This window comes from Pan paniscus, chromosome 8 (genome assembly GCF_029289425.2).
Source record: "Pan paniscus chromosome 8, NHGRI_mPanPan1-v2.0_pri, whole genome shotgun sequence".
NCBI classification, from domain to species: domain Eukaryota; kingdom Metazoa; phylum Chordata; class Mammalia; order Primates; family Hominidae; genus Pan; species Pan paniscus.
Window position 1 is genome coordinate 107,440,074 of NC_073257.2, and position 25,557 is coordinate 107,465,630.

Consider the following 25,557-nt stretch of genomic DNA (forward strand, 5'->3'; position numbering starts at 1 on the left):
GTTTCTACTTAAAAAGGAAATGTATTGACTACAGTCCTCCTCACAGATTTATCTTTCCTGACATCAAGCACATTCATAACCTATTTTGAATTCCAAGGAACAATGCCGGGGTTTAGGAAAGTGAATACCAGTGAGTTCCACCAGGCCATTTTAGAGGCTGGGCAGAAGCTTCTCTTAACTTCTAATTGCTCAGGAAGTGGGCACAATGTTTTTTTGGTTTTTTTGGGTTTTTTTTTAATCAGTCATAACCTCAAGTTAGAAAAATGCCTGTCCGGGATCCCTGAACTTTAGAATGGGTCTATCCTGGAAGAGCCACTTTGGAGCCTTTTTAGAGACCATGTGTGGGTGTCACTTGGATTTTTAATCTCTTTTGTAACCATCTCCTCCTTTCAGAAGTCACTACAGCTCCTCCAGCTAAGGCCTGAAGTGCCTAGACCAGGGGACATCTCATCTCCTGCCCCTAGACTCCAGCAGGCACTGTGGACACTGACCTTCCTAAGACCAGCTTGACCATGGCCCACTGTGAAACCTTCAGGGGTGCCATATGGCCTTGAGGATTGCAAGACCATGTAATTTATCATCCAAGCAGGGACACTTAAGAGGAAAAGGGGGCACTAGTAATAGTCACATTGGGACGAAGCACCCTGGGAAACTGGACCACAAGGTCATCCTACTATATAGAATAAATCCAATCCCTCTAACGGCTTGAATTCAAGATTCTCCACCATCTGGGCCCGACTTACTTCACAGTCTTTTTGCATTCTGACTGTGCCACATGGTCTAATCACAGTGGGCCTGCAGGTGCCCAGCATGCCTTGGGCTTCACTGTCTCTGTCCATTTGCTCACGCCAGTCCCTCCTCCTGCCTCCACCCATCCCCATCCCCACCAGTCTGTAACGCCCCCTTATCCATCTAGGTAGGTCTAAATCTCACCCTGCATTCAAAACAGAATTTAACTAGTATCATTCATTACTGCATTCATCCAACAAATATGTACTGCCTGCTTATTATGGCACATGGTGAAAAAGACTGAAAAAATTCCATCTCCCTGGAACTTTAATTCAAGTGTTGGGGGAGGTGCATGCACACTCACATAACCGTGATAATTGGTCCTAAGGAAGACACACAGTGACATGCTGGAGAAGCTACCCTGTTATGGTTTTGAACAGACACAACCACCACCCCACAAGGCTGTAGTAAGCTCCTTGAGGGCTAGGCCGAAGAGGTCCATTTCCCACCCCTGCTGAACCTATCACACGCCCCTGGGTAGAGCGGGTACTCAACAAACATTTGCTAGGTGAAGAATTAATAGTAAAGAAGCTTACTTACTTAATCTGAAGAGAGTTTGCTAACAACTAGTTCTCAATTCTCCATTAATCTGTATGAGATCAAAGGAGAACCTGAATTTCCACTGACCTGAGAGGAACAACACCCCAGGTCCCACAACTATGACTCTCATTCCACCCTGATGCTGGAAGGGAAGTGATTCAGTGCTGTGCTGCTTCACCTGCGGTCACACAGCTAGTGAGTGGCTGGGCCACTGGAGAGGTCAGAAGGTGATCCAGGAAAGACTCAGAATTTAATGACTGGATAAAAAGCCAAAAGAGGCCGGTGTGGTGGCTCACACCTGTAATCCCAGCATTCTGCAAGGCCAAGGTGGACGGATCACTTGAGCTTAGGAGTTCGAGACCAGCCTTGGCAACACGGCGAAACCCCATCTCTCCAAAAAAAATTGGCCAAGCATGGTGGCTCACACCTGCAGTCCAGTGACTTGGGAGGCTGAAGTAGGAGGATCACTTGAGCCCAGGAGGTTGAGGCTGCAGTGAGCCATGATCGCACCACTACACTGTAGCCTGGGGGACAGAGTGAGACTTTGTCTCCAAAAAAAAAAAAGGTGCTTGTGAAGGGACACTGTTAGTTGGAGGGATCAGAGAGCTTCGTGAAAGAGGCCTTGGGGTGAGTCCCAGGTGATAGAAAGGAAGTGGCCGGCAAGGTGAAGGCAGGGCCATAATTATGTGTCTGCGGCCACAGCAGATGCTTGACAAGGCAGTGCTAGCACTCAATCAGTGTTACAGAGGGAGCGGCTGCACTGGGGCAGAAATTAGGCCTGGGGAGGTCACCATCTGAGACATGTCCACAGAGCCACCTTTCCATGTCTGACCTGGAAGAGGGAGCGGAAAGCAACAGCAGTCAGGGTAACGCAGTGGCCCCTTTCCTCAGCACTGCCCTCAGGAGACGGGCTGCTCTGACTGACCAGTTCAGCGTGGGAGGCTCCAGTAAAAGCCAAGGGTCCTGGGGCTCCCCACATTTGTGCACTATTCTCCAAGTGGATAGGGGCTGACTCGAGTTAGATTAAACAGTAACTGGTAACAGAGGAATTTGGCAAGCAGCATACTTGTATCTGAGTGTATCTGCAACATGTAACCCTTCCTCAGAGGTTTCTGATGCTGAGTAGTCAGAGCAATAACTTAATTTTTTAAAAAAATAGCACAATTACAGCATTTTGGGAAGCCAAGGCAGGAGGATCACTTGAGCCCAGGAGGTTGAGGCTGCAATGAGCTGTGATTGTGCCACTGAACTCCAGCCTGGGTGACAAAGCGAGACCCTGTCTCACAAAAAACTAAAAATAAATTTTACAAAAGCACAATTAGCTGCATCTGAATTCTTATTTCAGTTACATATGAAGTGAGCAAATCAATTCTCAGCAGCCTGGAGTGGACCCCAACCACCTCTCACCTGCTGCAACTAAGATGCAGCCCTAGGCCACCATGGCTGGTCACACCTTGCTAGAATTTTTCTTTCCAGCCTCTACCCACCACTACCCCCACCTTGGCCCATCAAGTCTCAGTCAGTGACAAACCCACACTATAAATATTCAGTAAGGTACAATTTAAGTCTCTAGAGCTAAAGCAACAACTCAAGTTCCTCAGATGGGACCTTCCACTAGCACTGTGCTCTGAGTGGTAACGATACAACCAGGATCCCAAAGGCCAGAGTTTCTCAACCTCAGCACTGCTGACATTCTGCATGGGGTAACTCTGCTACGAGGAGCTATCTTGTCCACTCTAAGATGTTCGGAAGCATGCTTGGCCTCTACCTATTATATGCCAGTAACATTTGTGACAACCAAAAATGACTCTAGACACTGCCAAATGTCTCCTAGGGGTAAAATCCACATCCCCATGAGAACCATTGCCAAACGATGACCTCCCTAAGTTTGCTATTTCATATATCCTCATATGCTCAGGCACCCGGGAGCACCTAGTCCAATAAAATGCCTTGGGAGTTAAAGGGAGAGTTTAGGATCTGGTGAGTTGGAGTCCTGGCTCTACATTGTACTAATTCCATGACTTTAAATAGGTCACTTAGACTCTTGGAGCCTCAGTTCCTTCATCTGCAAAATGGGAACAATTAAACAGCACCTACCTCATGGGGAAGCGATGGCAGTTACATAAAATGACATGTAAAGACTGCCTGGCACAGTGGGTGTTCAATAAACGTTAGTGATTATTTACAGGCTTGGAAAATTCCTTTTATCCAAGCCTGGAGTTTAGTCTTCTATTTCTGTGGCTTCTGATCTTCCCCCTCCTTCCTATGCTCTTTCCACCTGTTAAATGCCTTTAGTCTTAACCTTTGGTCTGAAAGAATCCTTCCTGCTAGTTCAAAGGTATCTGAGGTTAAAGCAAAGGAAAGAAACACACACACACACAGACCCTTTTATATTCAACCCTGGTCAGACCAACCCTCCAGACAAAGGTTCCCATTGTTGTCTAAAAACAAACTTTTACACAGGGAGCCTAGGGGGCCTTTAAACTGCCACAAGCGCCAAAGTCTCCAGACTCCTCTAGTTCTCATTCCCATTCTGCCCCTGACCTTGGCACATTCTCTTCTCCTTTGTGGGCCTCAGTTTCCTCATCTATAAATGAGGGTTTCAGACTCAGAGGAGCTCTAACAGCCTCCCATCACTGGCCTCTAAGGTCTTGCACAGTACTGCAAAGCTGCAGCAGGGGTGGCAGCCGCAGCCGCGTTTTAGGTAAGTGTTTAACTTGGGAATAAAGTCATGTAGACAAATCATTATCTGTTGTTCCTATATTCCCAGAGAGCCAGCAGAATATAGTGGCATGGCTATTTGTTGCCACTGGAGTCAGAAATCTGAATAAAATGAAATCCCACCCTACCACTGAGACCTTGGGCAAAGTGGTTCACCCCTCTAATCCTACTGCCTTATCTGTAACATGGGCTAATAAGAGAGGCAGAAATGGTGTAAAGATAACAAGACAAAGATCATGAAAGCACCTGGCAAACAGAGCTGGTAGGCATACTAGGTATTCAAAAACATATGCCTTCCTTTCTGGAATCTCTTCTGTGAATTTTGTACTATAACTCCATGTCATTCTGGAAAGTTCTTTCTTCTCTCCTTTCTCACATACTATTCATCCTTCATGGCTCTGTCCAAGTCCTCCTCTGCCAGGAAGCCCTCCCTGTAGACTCTGTCTCTAAAGACCCAAGGCCTTAAGTTTCCCAAAGACTAGCTTTGTGGAGGTTAGGTAGGAGGTCACTAGCCACCAGTTCCCTACCTTGAGAATTTCCTTTCTGCAAATTCAGGAAGATTAACCCCTTCCCTGCTGTGCCCCAGAATAGTGCACGTACCTCAACATCTGCATAAACTTAGAATTCATACACCCCTTCGTCAAAGAGTCTCAAAACAACCCTGAGATGGGCTGGTTGAGTCAGGACAGCCCCTTCTTCCCCACAACTCCTCATCCAAGCTGGTCAGCCAGAGGCCCTCCCCCAGGCTCCTGCTCACTCCAGGAGAACAAGGAACAGGACAATGTGTTTCTCCTCTCACCTCTAAGGGATGGCCTCACAAATCCTCAGCCTAGACCCTTCCCCCTTGCCTGAGCCCAGGGCTGCAATGACTGCACTGAGATGAGATGGAACCGTAAAGGCAGCGACTCCTGCTGACAATGAAATGGAGCTCAGGAGATGAAGGGACTGGCCTGAGGTCTCTCCACTAGATCACAACTAGGGGTTAGAAGAGGGATCTTGGGGCCCTCAACATACCAAGTCCCCACTCACGCCCTCTTTCCCCAACAGCGGGTACCCCTCCTGTCTCAAGTATCTCCATTCTCCCAGGCTGGGACCTTGCAAATACCTCCAGCTCCTCCCTTGCCTTATCTCTCTCATCCAAGACCAGAACCCTTCCGTGATAAGAAACTGCAGAGGGCCCCAACCTCCCAAGCCTACTGCCTGGTCCCTACCACCTCATGCCCAGGAGCTGAGGCTGAGCTCCCCAGAGCCCATCCCACCCACCAGGGCCAGATTCCTCTGGCCCTAACATGCCTTTTTCATGCCACTCACCTGTCCAACAATCTGCCATGGCTACTCTATCCCACTGGATCAATCCTGTCCTGCCCAACACGCCCAACCCCCAGAAACCAGTCTTACCCACCCCTGCCAAGCTGGTTTCACCCTGCTCCCCTATGTACCCCTCCCCTCTTGCGGGGATTATCTCCTCTCTAATCCCTCTCTAGGTACCCATGTCATTCCCTTCCTTTGGAGGGTCCTTCCTTCTCCCCTTTCCTCCCTCCTATTGGTCCTTCAAGGCTCTGTCCAAGTTTCCCTCCACAAGGAGGCCTCCCATGACCCCCGCAGTGCTCTCTGACTCCTCTGCACACAATCCTCACTACACACTCAGGGCCTAAGCCTGTTGGCCTCCTGGCTGCGAGTTGTCACTACACTGTCTGAGCTGTACAAGCTTGACCTCATCACCAAACTGCAAAATGACCACCCACCAATATGGCCATGTTCCTTCTGCCTCCAACCTCAGCCTGGCATTCATTCCACAAATATTATCTGAGTGTCTCTAATAGATCCAGAAATTTCTTGTCCATGTTCTTGAAACCCTCCTTACATTTCAAAGCACAAGTTAAATGCTACCTGTTCTGTGAATCCTTCCCCACACCGCCCCCCACCCTGTCCCCAGGAGTCATCTCTCCACTTTATTCTCAGGCCCTATTTCCCCATGTCCTCCCTGAGATCTAGGACTTCTGTTCCTTACTCATAGCTGGGCCTCCCACAATACCCTATAGCAAGAGGATGCTCAATGAGTGGCTTTCACAGTGAACTGAAAAAGAATCTTTCCAATTCTGAGGCCAGTCTGGGCTCCTGGGTGGCCTCAAGCTGCCTACATCCAAATGACCTCTCACTGTTCTTCCAAGATTGGATTTGGGCCCAGACTGAGTCAAATGACCTCTTATCATTCTTCCAAAATTAGGCTTTCCTCTTTAATTACACCTTATCTCGCCATACTCTTTGTGGATTCTAATTACGTAATTACTTCAAGCCCTGGGACTTGAAAACAAACAAAGAAAAGAAGGGAGTGTGCGTGATTACACAGGTAAGTAAACACACCAAATATGCTTATTTACATATACCATACGCCATTTTCTTGTTCCTATACAATGTTGTAACCTGCAGAATAAAACCTAAGGAGGGGTCTAAATCACATTAGGATAAAAATCCCACTGGGTAGAAGGAGACCAAGGAGAATGTCATTCTCCTGAGATGGGCTTTAAAGAGCCTTGAAGTCAACCTCCAGCACCCTCCTCTTCCCCTTCTACAATGAAGAGAGGGGCCTCTGTGATCTTGAGCATGTTCCATTTTTAAAGCATGACCAGGCCCGATCCCTGCTAAGCAAAATATATACCCTCTTCTGAATGCCAAGTATTCCTCATGCTGTGTCTCTCCTAAGGCACATTTGCACCACTGCTAGACTATGCCCATGCTGCAGGCAGGGGCCCAGTCTCATCTCTCTTAGTAATCCTAACTCTCAACCCCTCCCAATCCCAGTAGCAAGCCCTCCTCCTGCCTTACTAAAGTATGTGCCCTTCTCCCAATCCACTAAGCCTGCCCTTGCATGTGCCGGTCCCTCTGTCCTCTGGTTGGATTCCAGCTCACCCCCCAACCCACATGCCCTCATGGCACCCTGTACTTGCCCTAACATATTGTTCATCACACTTTGGCATAAAAACCCTTTCGACTATAATCCTAGCTACTCAGGAGGCTGAGCCAGGAGAATCACTTGAACCTGGGAGGCGAAGGTTGCAGTGAGCCAAGATCGCACCATTGTACTCCAGCCTGGGCAACAAGAGAGAAACTCCGTCTCAAAAAACAAAACAAAACAAAACAAAAAACAAACAAACAAAAAAACCCTTTCATTTTCCTACCTCTCCCTTCAGACCAGTAGTCTCCAAACTTTTTGATCACACCTTCCTATTTGTGAAATAGTTTTGAGGATACTTACAAAGTAATTATAAATCTGTACTCCTATAAATAGGAAAGCTAAGTCTTTCCTTTAGTTAAAGCATAAACAGAACTCCAACTGATAAAGCTTTCTTCCTGCCCTCAATGGCTATCTTGAGCACTGCTTATCTACTGCTCTAGTTTAGGAGCTCGGTGAGGACAGCAGGGGTGTTTCATTCTCATTGTATTCCCAGGATCTCTACCGAACCCAAAACATAATAAATGAAAAAATGAATTAATTTACTTAACAGATAGTGGGGCCCCTCTGTAGGCCAGGCCCGTGCTAGGTACTGGGGACATACTGGTGACAAGAAAGAGCCCTGGCCACTGTTGTCATAACCCTACAGGCTGGTAGGGTGGGCAAACAATGATTTTCCAAAAAAGTGTAACAAAGACCACCGAACCATAAGAGCCCTCAAACAGGAGAGTGTCACCTAGGAAGCAGGGCCAGAGATAATTTCCCTAGAACATGACGCTCCAGGTGAGATCTGAGGGGTAAGAGGCACGAACCAGGTAAGGGAGGAAGGCTCCCTTTACATTCCAGGCTAAGGAAACCACATGCGCAAAAGTCCTGAGGCTGGACGGAGAACGGTAGGCACCAGGGACTAACAGAGGCCAGTAAAACAAAACAAATGCATAAACTCAGCAAGCCCAAGAAGGATGGCGAGCTCTCCTTCTCCCCTTCACTCCTCTCCACTTGTCAAAACAGACCACCCCCGACTACCACCCTCTGAGGCAGTGGCTCAGCCCTGCTACTGCCCAGCCTCTAAGCCAAGCAGAACAGGTGGGCTCTTGGCCTCCCAGCCAGCCCTCCCAAGACTGGACCCTCACATCACCCCTAACCCATGGACCCCCACATCACCCCTTCTGAGGAGCCCAGGGACTCCGAGAAGACACTCCTGAAAACCATGCATGTTGCCATAGGCACCAGCAATCAAAGGTTCCTGGACAGTTAATTTTTTAAAGAGAGTGTTAAATATTTTACATCTTCTAATGGCACTGTTTCTTCCTTGCCTATGATAAAAGGGAACACCCTATACTCCTCAAATTAAGGACTCACTCAAAATAAATGCCAATCTGCAAGACAGCCCAGGGAGGTCTGCATCCTACTGTCAAGGGCATCTTACAATGTCCTCATGACATCCTTGCATTCCTTGAGGGAAGCACCTGGAGAACCCAGAACCATAGGCCACCAAACCCCTTCCCTGCTGGAGCTCCTTTGACCCCAGGAAGGGAAAATTACTCACAATGATGCTTCAGGTGAGTATTTAAATAGCCCGTGCCTTTAATAATTAAAGACAAAACCAAGAACATAAACTGTAATGCAGGCTGGCGGCTGCAGAGCCTCCTCCTGGAGCAGCTGTCTTGATGAGAAGCCGTATCTTCTGACAGTGCTCAGGTATGACTAATATTTCCCAGTTCCTAGGGGGCCTCGCCCCCTCACACCTGCCATTGCTGGCTCACTAATGTACCACATCCAACATAGAGGCCCTGCAAAGCAAACACAAAATAGTCCTAAAAGGGCTAACATTGCCTTGGCCTCGGTTCATGGGCCTGGCAACTTGATTTTCAGCAACCACCAAACCCTGCTTAGGCCCTCAGCTCTCCCAAGCTCCAGCTTTCTCCAGCTACTCTCATTTCTGTCCCTGTTGGGATTTTGCTTTCCTTCTCCAGAGCCTCTATTCACTTTGTCCTGCTTAAAAGCAGTTCCCACTCCTGCCTCACCTCTCCACCCAGATTCCCCACTGGCAAGGCCACTGGGGCAGCGACTCAGATCTCCCAGCTCCAGTTCCAGCCTTTCTTACCTCATCCCTGGCTTCTAGACTCTGCCCAGTCTCCTATCGCCAGCCTCCTGTGTGCACTGTCTACAAAGAAAGGCCCTGTGGTCGCTCACACCTATAATCCCAGCACTTTGGGAGGCCGAGGTGGGCAGATCAGGAGTTCGAGACCAGCCTGGTCAACATGGTGAAACCCTGTCTCTATTAAAAACAAAAAAAGTAGCCGGGAGTGTTGGCAGGCGCCTGTAGTCCCAGCTACTCAGGAGGCTGAGGCAGGAGAATCGCTTGAACCCAGGAGGCGGAGGCTACAGTGAGCCAAGATCATGCCACTGTACTCCAGCCTGGGTGGCAGAGTGAAACTCCATCTCGAAAAAAAAAAAAGGGAGAGAAACAAAGGCCCAAGCCCAGAAGACTCAGCACTGTATATCTTACAGCAGCACTGGAAAGACTCCCTTACATCAACGTACCAGGCAAACAGTCCCATTTTCCTCCCTGTCAATTTGTTATAAGCAATTACAACCCCTGGCCATAATTCCATGCTCACAGGAAACAGTCACCCAACACTGGATCTGCCCCAACTGAAGATAAATTCTAAGTGGAGAAAAGCAATATGCAAATGAATTATCTTTTTACACATCAGACATACTGCTCATATGCTCAGCCACCAGGTTCCACACAGACTCCAGGCAATAAGAGAAACTGAATTTCACAAGGTATGTCCTAGTGGCCTTTCATACTAGGAAACCGAGGTCAGCCCACAGGTTGATGTTAATGATCAATGCATAAGCTATTATATAAATGTGTAATGAGCTTTCACACTGACATGCAAACAGAAGAACAATTCCGGGATCTACTAAGCACCCATTCCTATCATAACTGTTATAAGCTAGACCACCACCCAAGATGATGGAACGTCAAGGCCCAAACAAGAATGGATTGGCAAAGCCAGTTACAGGCTGTATCAGTCCTTTCTTGCATTGCTATAAAGAAATACCCGAGACTAGGTAATTTATAAACAAGAGAGGTTTAATTGGTTCATGGTTCTGCAGGCTGTACAGGAAGCATGATGCTGGCATCTGCTCGGCTTCTAGGGAGGCCTCAGGAAACTGACAATCAAGGCAGAAGGTGAAGGAGGAGCAGGCATGGAGCAGGCATGTCACATGGCCAGGGCAGGAGCAAGAGAGCAAAGAGGGAGGGGCTGCACACTGTTAAATGACCAGGTCTCACAAGAACTCACTCACTATCGTGAGGACAGTACCAACGGGATGATACTAAACCACTCATGAGAAACTGCCCCTACAATCCAATCCCCTCCCACCAGGCCCCCCTCCAACATTAGGAATTACGTTTCAATATGAGATTTGAGTGGGGACACACATCCAAACTGTACCATAGGTGAAGCCTCAAGCACTCAATACTTCTTTTTTTGTTTGTTTTTGAGACAGAGTCTTGCTCTGTCGCCCAGGCTAGAGTGCAGTGGCATGATCTCTGCTCACTGCAACATCTGCCTCCTGGGTTCAAGCGATTCTCACGCCTCAGCCTCCTGGGTTCAAGCAATTCTCATCCCTCAGCCTCCCGAACAGCTGGGACTACAGGCGCATGCCACCACACCTGCAAATTTTTTAAATTTTATTAGAGACAGGGTTTCACCATATTGCCCAGGCTGGTCTCAAACTCCTGAGCTCAGGTGATCCATTCACCTCAGCCTCCCAAAGTGCCAGGATTATAGGCGTAAGCCACCGCGCCCGGCCAAGCACTCAATACTCCTGATCACTGGTACTCAGGGAGAACCTGTATTTCTATGCCATGCTGAGAATCAGGCTTGCTAGGAACAGTCTCCTCACAGGTCAGCTCAGGGTCTGCCACTACTAGACACCTGACCTCAGATACATCACTGGCCTATTATAGTACTTTCCCTGTGTGCCTCCCCTGGCTGAGGCAAGGTGCCACATCCATTATGTACCTCTAGAGCACCCTCACTACCTGCACCTCCACACGCACTGTATCATACTAGAACCTTCCTATTTCATAGCCTGAAATGCACTGTTGATGTCTGTTGTGGAAGACAAGAGCCCTGCCCTCTGGGTGTTCATGAAGAAATAAACACCTGCAGGGTGGGGCCCATGTCTACAGTGTTGATGAGACTGCTCTGTTAAACTACTTCTTGGCTGGGCACAGTGGCTCACACCTATAATCCCAGCACTTTGGGAGGCCGAGGGGGTGTATCACCTGAGGTCAGGAGATCGAGACCAGCATGGCCAACATGGTGAAACCCCACCTCTACTAAAAATACAAAAAATTAGCCGGGTGTGGTGGCGGGCACCTATAAGCCCAACTACTCAAGAGGCTGAGGTTGAACCCGGGAAGCAGAGGTTGCAGTGAGCCGAGATCGCGCCATTGCATGCCAGCATAGGTGACAAGAGCAAAATGCCGTCTCAAAAAATAAATAAATAAAGTATTTCTTAAGCCAAAGTTCCACATATAAGCAGAGATTTACCTACCCAATGGGGCACCCTCCCACCCCTGGGGCTAACATCAGAGCTCTCTTTCTCCTCATGCAGCAAAATGGGGCACCCCTAAAACACTGTGAAAGACTGAGCAACAGAGGGAATGACACCAACAAGAGATGCAAACCTCCAAGAAAATACCAGGGCCCAGCTGGGCTTCTGTCCCTGCTCTCTTCTGCATTCCTGCGATGCAGCCCGCTGCTCCACAGGGGTGATGGTAAATGTCCCACCCATTCCATGATGGAGATGTAGTGAGGGGAGAAGAAATGCATGGGGACAGGGGAAAGGGCTGCGGGGACCAGCCTACGTGCAGGCAAGCCAGGAGAAAGGAGATACTGAAAGGATCCTTATTCAGAGGACCAGTGACCAGTTGTGACACTCAGAGGACTTCGTGGACATACTGGCATTTTCACATCAGCTCACATGACTAAAGCAGCCCCTGGCTGAGAAACATTCCATTACGTATCCCTCCCCAGGTGGTCAGTCAGCTCTACAAGCATAGCCTTTCCTGACAACAGTCTTTCTCCACTCCACTCTGCTGTTTGAAAATGCCTCCTTGGCTCTCCCAATATCTTCTGTCCCCTTCTCAGTCTCAATAATAGTAACCAGAATGTACTGAATTATTACTACTTATGTGTCGTGCATAGTTCTTTTCTTTCCTTTTTTTTTTTTTTTTTTTTTTTTTTGAGTTGGAGTCTTGCTCTGTTGCCCAGGCTGGAGTGGTATAGTACTGTGATCTTGGCTCACTGCAGGCTCAACCTCCCAGGCTCAAGAGATCCTCCCACCTCAGCCTTCCAAGTAGCTGGGACTACAGGCTTGCACCACCACACCCAGCTAATTTTTCAAGTTTTTGTAGAGATGGGGGTCTCCCTATGTTGCCCAGGCTGGTCTCGAACTCCTGGGCTCAACTGACTCTCCCACCTCGACCTCCCAAAGTGCTGGGATTACAGGTGTGAGCCACCAGGCCCAGCCCATAGTTCTAAAGACTTGAATGACTGGGTCATCTAATCCTTCCTGCAATCCTGTGAGGTAGGTGCTATTACTTCCTCCATTTCACAGGTGATACAACTGAGGCACAGGGCAGTGACTTGCCCTAAGACCTAAATCTAGGAAGTAGCAAAGCCAGGATTTGAACCCAGGCAGCCTGAGTGCAAAGACTATACTCTCAGTTGCCCTACCTCACCTCAGGGAGAGAAGAGCCACACTCAAAGATAAGAGATCTGTTCCCAGCTCAGTCTTAAACAAATGGCTTTTCTGTGCCTCAGCTGCCTCCACCATGAAATGCTAATCATAAATGTCGGGTCTAGAAACACAGAATCTTAGCTCTATGATCAGCCTGCCTAAGAGTTCCTCCTGAGATTACAGAAACACTCTACAACTGCCCATGCCGACCGTAGGGCAGTCACTAGCCACACGTGCCTACAGAGCATTTGTGGCTAGCATGACCGAGAAGCTGAATTTTTAATGGTATTTCAATCTAATTAATTTCAATAGCCACATGTGGCTACTAGCTACTATACTGGACAGCTCAGCTCTAGTCTATAAATTCCAAGAGAGAAGGTGCCATTTCTCTTTGTTCGCTGCTATATTCCCAGAGCCCAGCATGGACGCTGGTCTATAACCGGTGCTCAATAACTATTTGATGAACAAATCAAAAGCAAAGGACTTTTCAGGTGCTCTAATAGTACCTCATCTCCCACACAGGCATTGATTCTTCATGTTCCCTGGAGAGTGGACATTTAGCCTTGGCTTGACACAGAATTCAGGGCTTCCTAATGCAGTCTGGTAGGGAGTTGCTCTTACAATAAAAAATATCTTCCACTGAGCTAAATCAATATCCCTAAAATTTCTAGTTACTAGTCCTGGCACATAAACTCAGAAGTGTGGGAAAACCAAAAGAAGTTATGAAAAAACACTTAAATGTTTTTAAACACCTGAATACAGGGATACATCTATAATTCATTTTCATGGTTAAGATGAATCTGATCTTAACTGGTAATAACAGTCTTTCTCCGCTCCACTGTGCTGTTTGAAATGAATATATGACTACTATCTGTTTGGGAGAAAACAATCCTCTAGTGTCAAGGCTGTGGTCCAGAATTGCTGTCTCCATTGATTTTAATACCAATGCATTTGAGTCCCCCAACTCCATAAGTGGGCCAGGGAATGTGCAGCTAGGCCCTCAACAAGCTAGGCTTGTTCTCCAAGCAGGGTCTGGGGATTCTGGCAGAATAACTCACATTTTCATATTTCCTACATACCTCCTATGTACCAACAACTGTGATAGACACAGGAGATACAGAGGATGGCGACGTGATATTCACAAGGAGCCCTCGGTTTAGAAAAAGGGAGAGTCAAAATGTGCAGAGGACTTACTTTGTACAAGGCACTGAACTAAGCCAGGAGAAAGACATATAAACCAAACACAATCAACTCAGTGTGGCCCATGCCAAAACAAACATACATACAAAACACCACAGTGGCTGCCTTAGAAGAGACACGTAGAGAATCCTAGCACCGTGGCTTGCACACAGCAGGTGCTCAATGCAGAGAACTGAATCAAACCTTGACCAACATCTCATTTTAAGGCTGGGAAAACCAAGGCCCAGATAGGTTAAGGGACTTACCAAAGTGACTCAGGTAGTAACTGACAGGGCTGAAGACAGCAACACTCTGTAACACTGTCTCCCTCCCAGTGCGTCTTATCCTCCACTGCATGGGGAGAATAGGCAGGATCTGCTGCCTATTATGATGTCTATCTCAGAATAAGCGACGGATTTATTTTTGCAACACTGTATGTTTGGGTGTCTTGAAATCTGATGACTAAATGTACGCATATCATCCTAGGAACAGGCTTTCAATCATTTAACAAACACTTCTTGAGAATATACCCTATATCAGGCACAAATTTAAGTGTGTGAATGAAGAAATGAAACAAACTTTTGGTCAAATCAGAGAGCTGAACACCCATGTTTATCTCTGCTCTCTTCTGGACTCCCACTAAAAGGACAGTAGACGGATGCGTTTCTTAATGAAAAAAGAGACCCCAGCAGATGAGATATGTCAACAGCAGTGGAGAGCTGACCACCATGCAGTAGCTGATTTAGGTTTCCACATTGTCTGCTCTGCTAAGTGCAAGCAGAGCAGGAGCCACTAAACAAGTGCCCAACTCATGGCACAGAACACAAAGACAGTTCGGGAAGTGGAGGCACCAAGGACTCTAAAGGGAAAAGCAGGGTAAAGCTAAAAAGAAGGGTGCCTGCCTGCAAGTTGGTACAAAGAGCAGTCAGACCCAGGGTCCCTCTTGCAGTCTGCTCAGCCTGGTGATTTCCCTGCCTCAGCTAGCAGAAGGTGGAGATCCACTGATCAGGTAACTTACACCAGAGATACAGCCAAGGGAGGGACACAGCTGAGGGAGGTAGAGAGATGGGAGAGAGGGACGGCAGGTGGGGGCAACTTTCAAAAGACCCAGGGATTGAGTGAAAGTCTGCATATCAAACAGACTAATACCTAGCCCCTTTCCCCATGGAGGCTCCCAGAATGCAGGAAGGCCAGGCTGTTTACCACCCCACCCCACCCTACCCCACACCCAGGTAAAATCCTCTCCAAGAAAGCCCTATCCAGGAAAGCCCCAGAAAAAAGATCTACCGGCGCTGATATCTAGGCTGCTCCAGTAGAGAAAAAGGGGGCTCTCTGCTGGATCACTCTACAATGAAGTTAACGACTCCCTTCCTTGTGGCACTGATGCCCAATCAGCATTTCGGTGTCCGTTCTTAAAATATACATAGACAGTCAAGGATCAGCATGCATGGAAGGATAGCTGCAATGGAAGATACAGTAACCAAAACAAATGGAAAAAGGGACTTGGAAGAAACAACATCTTCCAAGGGACAGCAGGGAACAGCAGAAAACCATAAAAAAAACAAAAACAAACAAACAAAAAAAACCCTTAATATAAAGGAATTTACTGTACCCATGAAACAAGAATAGAATGTCATCTAAAAAAGAAAAGCAAGTATTCAGAGAACTAGGGAGCTCTTAGAAAGTAAAACATGCAAATATGTTCCACGTAAACACATGAAAGCACAGTTAAAAATGGAAAAGAGTTGAAGATAAAGCTGAAGATAGCTCTCTGAAAGACAAAAATATAATAAAATGAAAAAAGGAAATAAAATGTTTTAAAATTATAAACTTGCTCCAGGAAGTCCAACATTCAGCTAATAGGCATTCCAAAGACAAAACAAAGAAAATGGAGAAAATGAAATTATTAAAATATATCTATTTAAGAAAATTTCCCCAAACTGAAAGACGTCAATCTTCAGATCAAAAAGGCACACACCGGCTGGACGCAGTGGCTCACACCCGTAATCCCAGCATTTTGGGAGCCTGTGGCGGGTGGATCACCTGAGGTCTGGAATTTGAGACCAACCTGGCCAACGTGGTGAAACCCCCATCTCTACTAACAATGTAAAAATTAGCTGGGCGTGGTGGCATGCGCCTGTAATCCCAGATACTTGGGAGGCTAAGGCACGAGAATTGCTTGAACCCGGGAGGCGGAGGTTGCAGTGAGCCGAGATTGCACCACTGCACTCCAGCCTGGGCAACAGAGTGAGACTCCATCTCAAAAAAAAAAAAAAAAAAAGGCCCACACCAAAGACCCAGGCCAATCATTTTTAAAGCAAGGAGATTTCAAATACAGGAAAAGAGAGAAGATCCCAAAAACTTTCAGTGAGAAATCAGGTTATCCATAAATGATCAAGAATCAGAATGGTATCCGAATTTTGATACCAATATTAGAACCTAGATGACAGTGGAATGATGGCTTCAAAATTCTAAGGGAAATGGCTTTCGACTTCAAATTCTAGATGAATCAAATCACCAATCGAATATGAATGTAGAATATGAACATTTTCAGACCTGTAAGCTTAAAGTGATCAGCTTCCACAGACCCTCTCTCAGAAACTTGTGGAGGAATAAATCAACAAAGGAAACAGGATCCCACCCAGGATAAGGTGAGGGAATTCCCAGGATGAGTCATGCCACAGGCCTAGAGGTCAATGGGCAAGAACAAAGGAGACAGAATGGAGGCCTATAGGAGGGAAGTCTCCAAGCGGGCGTAAAAAAAAAAAACAGTAATAAAATAAAAAGGAACAAGCGCAGGCACGGTGGCTCATGCCTGTAATCCTAGCACTTTGAGAAGTTGAGGAGGGAGGATTGTTTGAGGGCAGGAGTTAGAGACCAGCCTAGGCAATGTAGTGAAACCCCATCTCTACCAAAAAACTTTAAAAATTAGCTGGACATGGTGGTGCCTGTAGTCCTAGCTACTCAGGAGGCTGAGGCAGGAGGATCACTTGAGTCCAGGAGGTCAAGGCTGCAATGAGCTACAATTGCACCTCTGCACTCTAGCCTGGTGGACAGAGCAAGGCCCTATCTCAATAAATAAATAAATAAATAGGAACACATGTTATAAAACAAATGTCTTAAGATGCTGTCAAATACTTTGAGAATTAGCAATAAGTACATAGAAACTAAGTAAATAGAAAATGTAAGATAATTATTAACTCAAAAAATGTACAAGAAAGAAAATATTATAGTATACTATATGGCTCTGTCATGAACACTATTTACACAGCCAAAATAATGTAAGCACCAAATATCAATGTAATCAAAAACTGTGATATATCTATAATGAGAGGATAGGGAGAAAGGGAAGTATTGGGGGGCAGAGGAGAGGATCTAATCCATAGTAAGACATCAAGACATAACATCTAAAAGTAACCTCTAAGCTGGGCATGGTGGCTCACACCTGTAATCCCAGAACTTTAGGAGGCCCAGGTAGGAGGAGTGCTTCAGGCCAGGAGTTAAAGTCCACCCTGGCCTCAAGCAGGGTCTCAACATAGCAAGACCCTGTCTCTACAAAAAGAAAAATAAGGAAAAATAAAAATAACATCTAAAATGGACAATCAGAAAACAGCATTGTAAGCAGGTAACAATAAATATGATAGTAATATCAGGAGAAACAGCTCAGTGCATTAGAAGTAACTGTTGTAAACAGAGTAACAGCAGCCCCTCAAGGATGTCTATATCCTAACTGCCATGCCTGGCTAATTCTTTGTATTTTTTGCAGAGATAAGGTTTTACTATGTTGGCCAGGCTGATCTTGAACTCCTGGCCTTAAGTGATCCGCCGGCCTCAGCCTCCCAAACTGCTAGGATTACAGGAATGAGCCACTGCGCCCAGGCAGCCTTTATATTTTTCTAGTAGTATTGACTTTTTTTTTTTTTTTTTTTGAGAGGGAGTCTGGCTCTGTTGCCCAGGCTGGAGTGCAGTGGCACAATCTCAGCTCGCTGCAACTTCCGCCTCCCTGGTTCAAGTGATTCTCCTGCCTCAGCCTCCAGATTAACTGGGATTACAGGCGCCCGCCACCGTGACTGGCTAATTTTTGTATTTTTTTAGTAGAGATGGGGTTTTGCCATGTTGGCCAGGCTGGTCTCAAACTCCTGACCTCAGGTGATCCGCCCACCTCAGCCTCCCAAAGTGCTGGGATTACAGGCGTGAGCCACCACACCCAGCCTATTTGTCTTTCAAAACTCTGTGCGGGGTGGGGGTGCACAGTGGCTCAGGCCTGTAATCCCAGCACTTAGGGAGGCCAAGACAGGCAGATCACTTGAGGTCAGGAGTTCGAGACCAGCCTGGCCAACATTGTGAAACCCTGTCTCTACTAATAATAAAAAAATTAACTGGGGGGGGTGGTGGTCTCCTGTAGTCCCAGATACTAGGGAGGCTGAGGCAGGAGAATCGCTTGAACCCGGGAGGTAGAGGTTGCAGTGAGCTGAGATCATGCCACTGCACTCCAGCCTAAGCAACAGAGGGAGACTCCGTCTCAAAACAAACAAAAAAGAAACTCTCTGTGTACACACACACACACACACATATGCGAAAGTTTTATACAAATTAAAATTTAATTTAAAAAGAGAAGAAACACAGACTCACTCTATTCCCAGAACTCACAATATGGGGGAGGAAACAGACAAGGGAACCAGCAATATCAACAGAAGTAGAAAGCTGAACACAAGAAGAAAGGCATCTCTTTTTTTGTTTGTTTTTTTTTTGAGATGGAGTTTCGCTCTTGTTACCCAGGCTGGAGTGCAATGGCGTGATCTCGGCTCACTGCAACCTCTACCTTCCAGGTTCAAGTGACTCTCCTGCCTAAGCCTCCTGAGTAGCTGGGACTACAGGCATGCGCCACCACGCCCGGCTAATTTTTTGTACTTTTAGTAGAGAGGGGGTTTCACCATGTTGGCCAGGCTGATCGCGAACTCCTGACCTCAGGTGATCCACCTGCCTCGGCCTCCCAAAGTGCTGGGATTACAGCTATCGCGCCCAGCTGAAAGGCATCTCTTTAAGACGTGAGGGGAGTCTGAGGGGAGAAGGCATCAGCCAGGAAACGCAGAAAAAGGCCTTCTGGTGAGGGAACCAGTCCTGGTGGGGGGTGCAGGGGGGCCTGGCCTTTGGGGACGTGGAGTAGGGAATGACTGGGCATCTGGTGGTTTGGCAGAGCCAGCAGGAAAGCATGGAGGGGTGGTTCTCAGCACCAGCAGGTTTGATGCCTACCCTATCCCCGCTTCTCCAGTTGGGGTATGAGACTGATAAGCATATTTATGGAGGGCTGGTACAAATGAGGGCCCACAATAAACACATTTTCGTAGAACGTCAATTGTATTCAACAGTAAAGCAACTTAAATACTTTTATACTAAAACCAGTACACATATATTACAGAGAATACAAACCTAATGTGACAAGGTGACTTCTTGTTTGCAAGGCCCACTTTAGATACTAAAGTACTTGCTGACCACTGAGCATCAAGAGTCAATCCTCTCTGTAACTAATTAGAGTCAGAAGAAAATCATAAAGCGGTACAGCATCCATCCATCAAAGAATCCGGGAACTTTACACCAGCAACTGTCGGTGGGTGCCCACCCTCCGAAGGTGGGCAGAAGACATACCTTGGGTCCCACTCAACACTAATCAGAAAGTTAACAAGCATCTCATTCTTTTCCAAAAGGGTCTGGGTCCTGCTACAGCCAGTTAGGTTAGCTCAGCCTGAGGAAACAGAGAAAACAACGATGCTAATTCTTCCTAGATATACTCTCTAGGCCATAGCCTGCCAGCCCCTATTCTAAGCAGTACCGCAATCACTGAGAAGAGCCCCACCTCCACTATCAGCACCCCTAACCCCTTACAGTACAGGCCTCTGTTACAGAATGCATTAAAGACACTTTTTCCATGGAAGGAAGTCTAGAAACAGGGTACATCCCTTGAGAGAGGGTGTCCCTTGTGGTCCACAACACAAGGGTGGAAACTTTTTTCTATTGTTGTGAAAACAATAACCGCATGACAGAGACCTGGGAACTTTTTTTTCTATAAAAAGCCACTGCTGACCACAGAAGAAGTGGGGGGATAAATCAATGGAAGGCCACACAGAAGTAAAAAGCAATTTAGTTGGATTTGGTTCATTTGCCTCTTTTTTGTTTTGTGTGTAAAACACATACACATTCAAAAAAGACTGAATTCAACTGATTTTATTTATTTATTTATTTGGATGGAGTCTCACTCTGTCCCCCAGGCTGGAGTGCAGTGGTACAATCTCGGCTCACTGCAACCTCCACCTCCCAGGCTCAAGCAATTCTTTCTGCCTCAGCCTCCTGAGTAGCTGGGATTACAGGCACCCATCACCACACCCAGCTAATTTTTGTCTTTTTTTTTGTCTTTTTTTTTTTTTGAGACGGAGTCTTGCTATGTCACCCAGGCTGGGGTGCAGTGGCGCGATCTTGGCTCACTGCAAGCTCCGCCTCCCAGGTTCATGCCATTCTCCTGCCTCAGCTTCCCGAGTAGCTGGGATTACAGGTGCCTGCCACCACACCCAGCTAAATTTTTGTATTTTTAGTAGAGACGGGGTTTCACCATGTTGACCAGGCTGGTCTCGAACTCCTGACGTCAGGTGATCCACCTGCTTCAGCCTCCCAAAGTGCTGGGATAACAGGCATGAGCTACCTTGCCTGGCCCTCGACTGATTTGAAATGAAGAACAGAGAACATGAAATTTTAATGGCAATAGATTAAAAGAAACTACAAAGATATATTGTTGATAATAAAGAAAGAATGAGGGAGGAGGGCAAGGAGAAAGAGGTAAGAAAAAGAAATGGATAGTGGAGGGAGATGCAGCAAAAGAAGAATGGGAGACAGCAAGATTCAGGGACGGGTCCACATGCCTAACCGCACACAAAAAGGGGGAGCCACCAAAGGACCCACAGAGACACTTTCTAGGGCTTGAAGAGTTAGCCAAAGTCAGTTACATTGTTCATGGCCAGCTGTTGGCTGTAGCTCCAGACCTTGAACTATTATCACCTTTTATCCTTGCCTTTGAATGGTTAGTGCTCTGGTCAACCACTGTTCACAGCTCTTTAATTGCTCATTGAAACATTCTGAGGCTTAGCTTAGGTCACAAGCCAGAAGCTCCCCCAAATGAGCTACAATTCAGTAAATCATTCATCTCCAAGTATCTCCTCTGAAAAGGGAGTATTCGAAACACTATCTCATAAAACGTTCAAAGCACCGATGAAAATCCAAGGAGAAAATGCTGCTTGCACTGAAACGAAATCCATGGAAAAGTGTTTTGAGTTTTGCATTTACAAAAAAACCGGGACTTCAGCAGAACTGAGTCCCACCTCAGCATCAGCCAGCATCACCGCCCGCACACCTGACTTCCCACATGTCCACATTCTGCATGCTCCCGTGGATCTAAAGGCCTCAGTTGGTCCTGAAACTAAGCAGCCTCCATGACACTCTGCAATCTGAGGGTCAACAGGAGCAATCCCAAGGAGATTCCAAGACAGTCTCAGGCTGAGGCTGAACTCTCAGTCCACCCCGCCACCCCCCATCCTAGTCTACCAAACCTCCCCTCACTTCACCCCAAGGGCTGTAGAAGAGCTCAGCTGTTTCAGAGACAATAGAGCCTCCCCCTTTCAAGCTCCATCCTTTTCTCCTCCAAGCTTGGTTTCTGTGTTTTTCCCTTCCCCACATAATCTGTCCCCAGCCTCCTACTTTCTCATCTGTTTCTCCAATCTCTCTCTTCTTGTGCTCCTATTTCCTCCTCATGTTTCGCTATTCCATCTTAGAATCATTTCTCTCAGAGGAAGAGGGGGCTTAACAGATACATATAGGCCGGGCACAGTGGCTCAAGCCTATAACCCCAGCATGCTGGAAGGCCAATGCAGGCGGATCGCTTGAGTCCAGGAGTTTGAGACCAGCCTGGGCAACACCGCAAAACTCTGTCTCTACAGAAAGTACAAAAATTAGCTGGGTGTGGTAGTGCGTGCCTGTGGTCCCAGCTACTCGGGAGGCTGAGGTAGGAGGACTGCCTGGGCCCAGGAGGTCGAGGCTGCAGTGAGCCATGATTGTGCCACTGCACTCCAGCCTGGGTGACAGGTGAGACCCTGTCTCAAAACAACCACCACCACCAAAAAACAAAAAAACCCAGATACATCTGGAAACAAGATCTACAATCTATCCCCCCGAGTTCCCACCCCAGCTCCACGTCTTGCTAGCTGTGCAACCTTGGAAAAATGGCCAAACCTCCCAACCCCTCAAATTCCTCAGTTTGGCGGGGGAGGGGGAGGAACATGGCAATCACAGAGGTCTTTTATAACTCTCATCTTCTAGATTGGTAAACGTTCACCTGTATAACCATGAATAAACCAGCAAGTTAAACATCCACAGGGAAAGAGAACAAATTACAGAAACTCCCTTTCCTCAGCAATCTTATCATCCCACCCTCATCTCCCACAACCACTCACTCTGGGGTCTGTGCCTCTCACTCTGGACCGTTCTAGCTCTGAATTGTTTACATACATACAGTAAAACCTCACAAATCACACTAATCAAGGAAAAGGTAGAAGTGAATCCAACAGAAGCCTGCATCCTAGAATGCTTCTTCTATGCCATTGTGCAATACTTTGAATTTATTATCAATTTAGCAAACAGGAAAGAACCTGAAAATGCCATCACAAACCGTGACTCTAAGAACAGTGGAGTTGTCAGGAACCCTGGAAGACCCTCTGCCCTATCATCCTCCACTTCACCAGCAAGGACACAGGCCCAGAGAGCAGAAGCCACTAGCCCAAAGCCCAAAGATTGGTGGCCAGGACCAAAGCTAGCTGTCCTGCCTCTGGTCCAGAGCTTCTCCACCAAAGCTTTTTGAGACCATCCATGCCTTTCTCCTAGAGACAGGTCAAATCCTAAATTACCATAGAGTGCCCTCTACAGCAAATCTATCTCCACATCCAGGGAGGGGTCTGGAGATAAGTTAGGATGACCTGATCATTATCAATGCTGCACAATAAAAACTTTCTTTCCTGGCCCTGCCCTTTCATTCTTTACAAAGAAAACCCTAGACTCTGCTATCTGTATTGAACTCTATTTTAGAGAAGGGGAAAGAGAGGAACAGCTGAACAGTGCTTTGTTCTGCCAGGAAGAATTTGCTCATCCTTTCCCATAACTCTTACCCACTCCCCAATATGCCCAATCTCTTCCGAAAAGTTTACAGAAACTCTCCAACTACAACAAATGAAAGCAGGTAGGAGAAGGAAAAGGCCAACAAGGCGGGTATCGTCCACAAGATGACAATACCCTCCCAACTCTTTACCCCACAGGGTAGACAGCAGTTCATTTCAGTTGCTAATTCCCTGCAGGGAAGTCGCCAAAGGAGTGGTCTCAGGGCCCTCCAGCTGAGAAATGTGCTCTCTGCAACCCCTGGAGAACTAACCCTTCCCTAACCATCTGCTCCAACAGTGCCTTGGGCAAAGGTGCCAACAGACCAACCCTTCCCTTCTTTCCCCTCAGGCCAAGAAAGAGACATCAGAGCTTGGTTGGCAAGGGGCTATTTAAGGCAGCATCCAGAGGGCGGGGCAGAAAACTGCTGGAGGCATCCTCCTCCTCCACCCCTCCCCCTCACAGCCCAAACACACGCCCCTCACTCTGTAGACAGCCATCTACCTCATCGGTGTCTGAAGGCTGTAGATATGTCCATCATCTGTTTTCTGTCATTGATGCTGCTGACCCCTCTGTGTCCACCCCACTTTTAATCCAACCCTCCTCTCTTCGATCACCACCAAGATACCTTTCCAACCAAAACCACAGAATTGAATCTAAGCAGAGGAGCTCAAAACACAAGGAGAGTGAAGACAGCCAATCCATCCCCCGCCTCCACTTAAGAGGAAAAAAGGGCGCGGGGGGCTGGGCGGGGGGGGGGTGTTGAGGGGAGAGATGGAGTCAGAGGCCTGACACGCCAGATAGGTTCCATGATGTCTCTAGATGAACCTCCCTCCTATTGACGATGAAACCAATTCCAGCAATTTCAGCAGGTCGGCCCTGTGACAACAGGGGCATCCCAACGCTCAGTGTTTAAAACAAAAATCCAAAGGCTCGCCCAGAACATGCTGGGAAAAACCGAGGACTGAACAAAACGAGCCATGCTCAGTGGGATCCCTTCTGCTTTTATGTAGCAATGTAATAGCGTAATAAATTCTTGTCTGCCTGGAGAAAGCATGCACTGGTGAATTTCAAAGCCATCTTACGACAGCGGATGCATGGGGATGCAGAATTCGACAGCACATTCCTCCATGAAGGAAACATAATGACTTCAAGCCTCTTTCCCCTCTATCTTGAATGGCGCTACCACGTATCAAGGAAGCCGCATCGGAAAGCAGCGAGGTGGTAGCAGGGGATGCCCGGGGAATTCGAAGAAAGGAGTTGCTTGCTGTCCATGTCGGTGATGAGCTGCCTAGCAAGATGCTGTCAGCCACTCGGGGAGAAGAAGGGGCACGGGCGGCACGGGCAGGCGCGGTGTCCCCGGCGCATACTAGTCCCCGTTCATTCAGGCGGGTCCGGCCAACCGCGTCGTCCTTGCGCCCCTCCCGCCGCCCTCTCCAGGGGATGCTGATGAATGAACACACCTGAGATGCCTCCATCCCGCCGCTCGCTCCCTCCGCCTTCCTCTGGCTGCTGCAGAGGTGCCCCTCCTCGGTAGTTTCACTTTACAGCACAAACCCATTCGGGCTTTGATGTCTCCTCCACCCACCCAAATTGCAGCCACCCTGAGACGGGCGGACATTCTCTCCTAGCAGAGGCCATGATCGTACTACCCCACACCCACCAAAAAAGGAAATTTAAAAACCCCCAACCCTGGAAGCCCCCAGATCCTCCGCACCCTGGGGAACTTTCCTTGAAAGACTGGGGATTCGCCGAGCAGGCAGGATGGACGGTTCGGCCGCGAGGGACCACCGCTTTCCCTGTGCCCATGGGGGGATGCTCTGGGGGAGGGGGTCCCCCAAGTCCCTCCAACAGCTGGCCCTTTAAATGCGCCTCCTCCGAGCGCGGAACAAAGGCGCCGCCCGCGGGGGCCGAGCCGCGCACACCCCCGGCGCTGCCGCCGCCGAGCGGGCAAGCGCGGCCGGGCGGGCGAGCGCGGGCTTACCTTGCTGGTCGCCGGGCGGGCGGGCTGCGCGCGTCCGCCCCACTCGCACTACACGCTGCAGCTGGCCCCGCTCTGTTTTTCTGGGACTCAGCGCTGACTTCACCGACACTCCGCGGACAACCAATGGGCTGCGGTGCCCGCCCCCTCATTAGCATGCCTCTGGAACCGTCCACTCTGGCAGCGCCCGGCCAGCGGGCGGTGCCGGGGGCGGGGCCGGGCCCGGCCGTGACAGGAAGGGGTGTGTGCGCGGATGGGAGGCGAAGAAGCGTCCGGCGCCCGGCTCCTGGCATTGTGAGCCCGCCGGCCTCCGCCGGTAACGGGCGCGCGGGCCTAGTAACCCTTTCCGTCCTGGCCGGGCCGGACGCTGGCCTGGCGCGCCTTCTGGTCCTTCAGAAGGGTCGCCCACGGGGAGCTTGGAAGGAACCTTAGACGT

At 48.1% G+C, this 25,557-nt stretch overlaps 1 protein-coding gene across 50 annotated transcripts in view; it reads right to left on the reverse strand.

Moving 5' to 3' along the window:
* The window catches only part of SORBS1 (sorbin and SH3 domain containing 1), a 250,086-nt gene extending 224,742 nt beyond the window's left edge, over positions 1 to 25,344 (reverse strand). For 12 of the 50 annotated variants that reach the window (XM_034931187.2, XM_034931186.2, XM_034931172.2 and 9 more), the window contains exon 1: positions 25,125 to 25,258. The gene's annotated coding sequence lies outside the window, so the exon portion shown is untranslated. Of the gene's footprint in view, positions 1 to 25,124 lie in introns of all 50 variants that reach the window. The other 38 variants (XM_034931185.2, XM_057298960.1, XM_034931184.2 and 35 more) reach the window with 16 other exon arrangements.
* Positions 25,345 to 25,557: the final 213 nt, after the last annotated feature.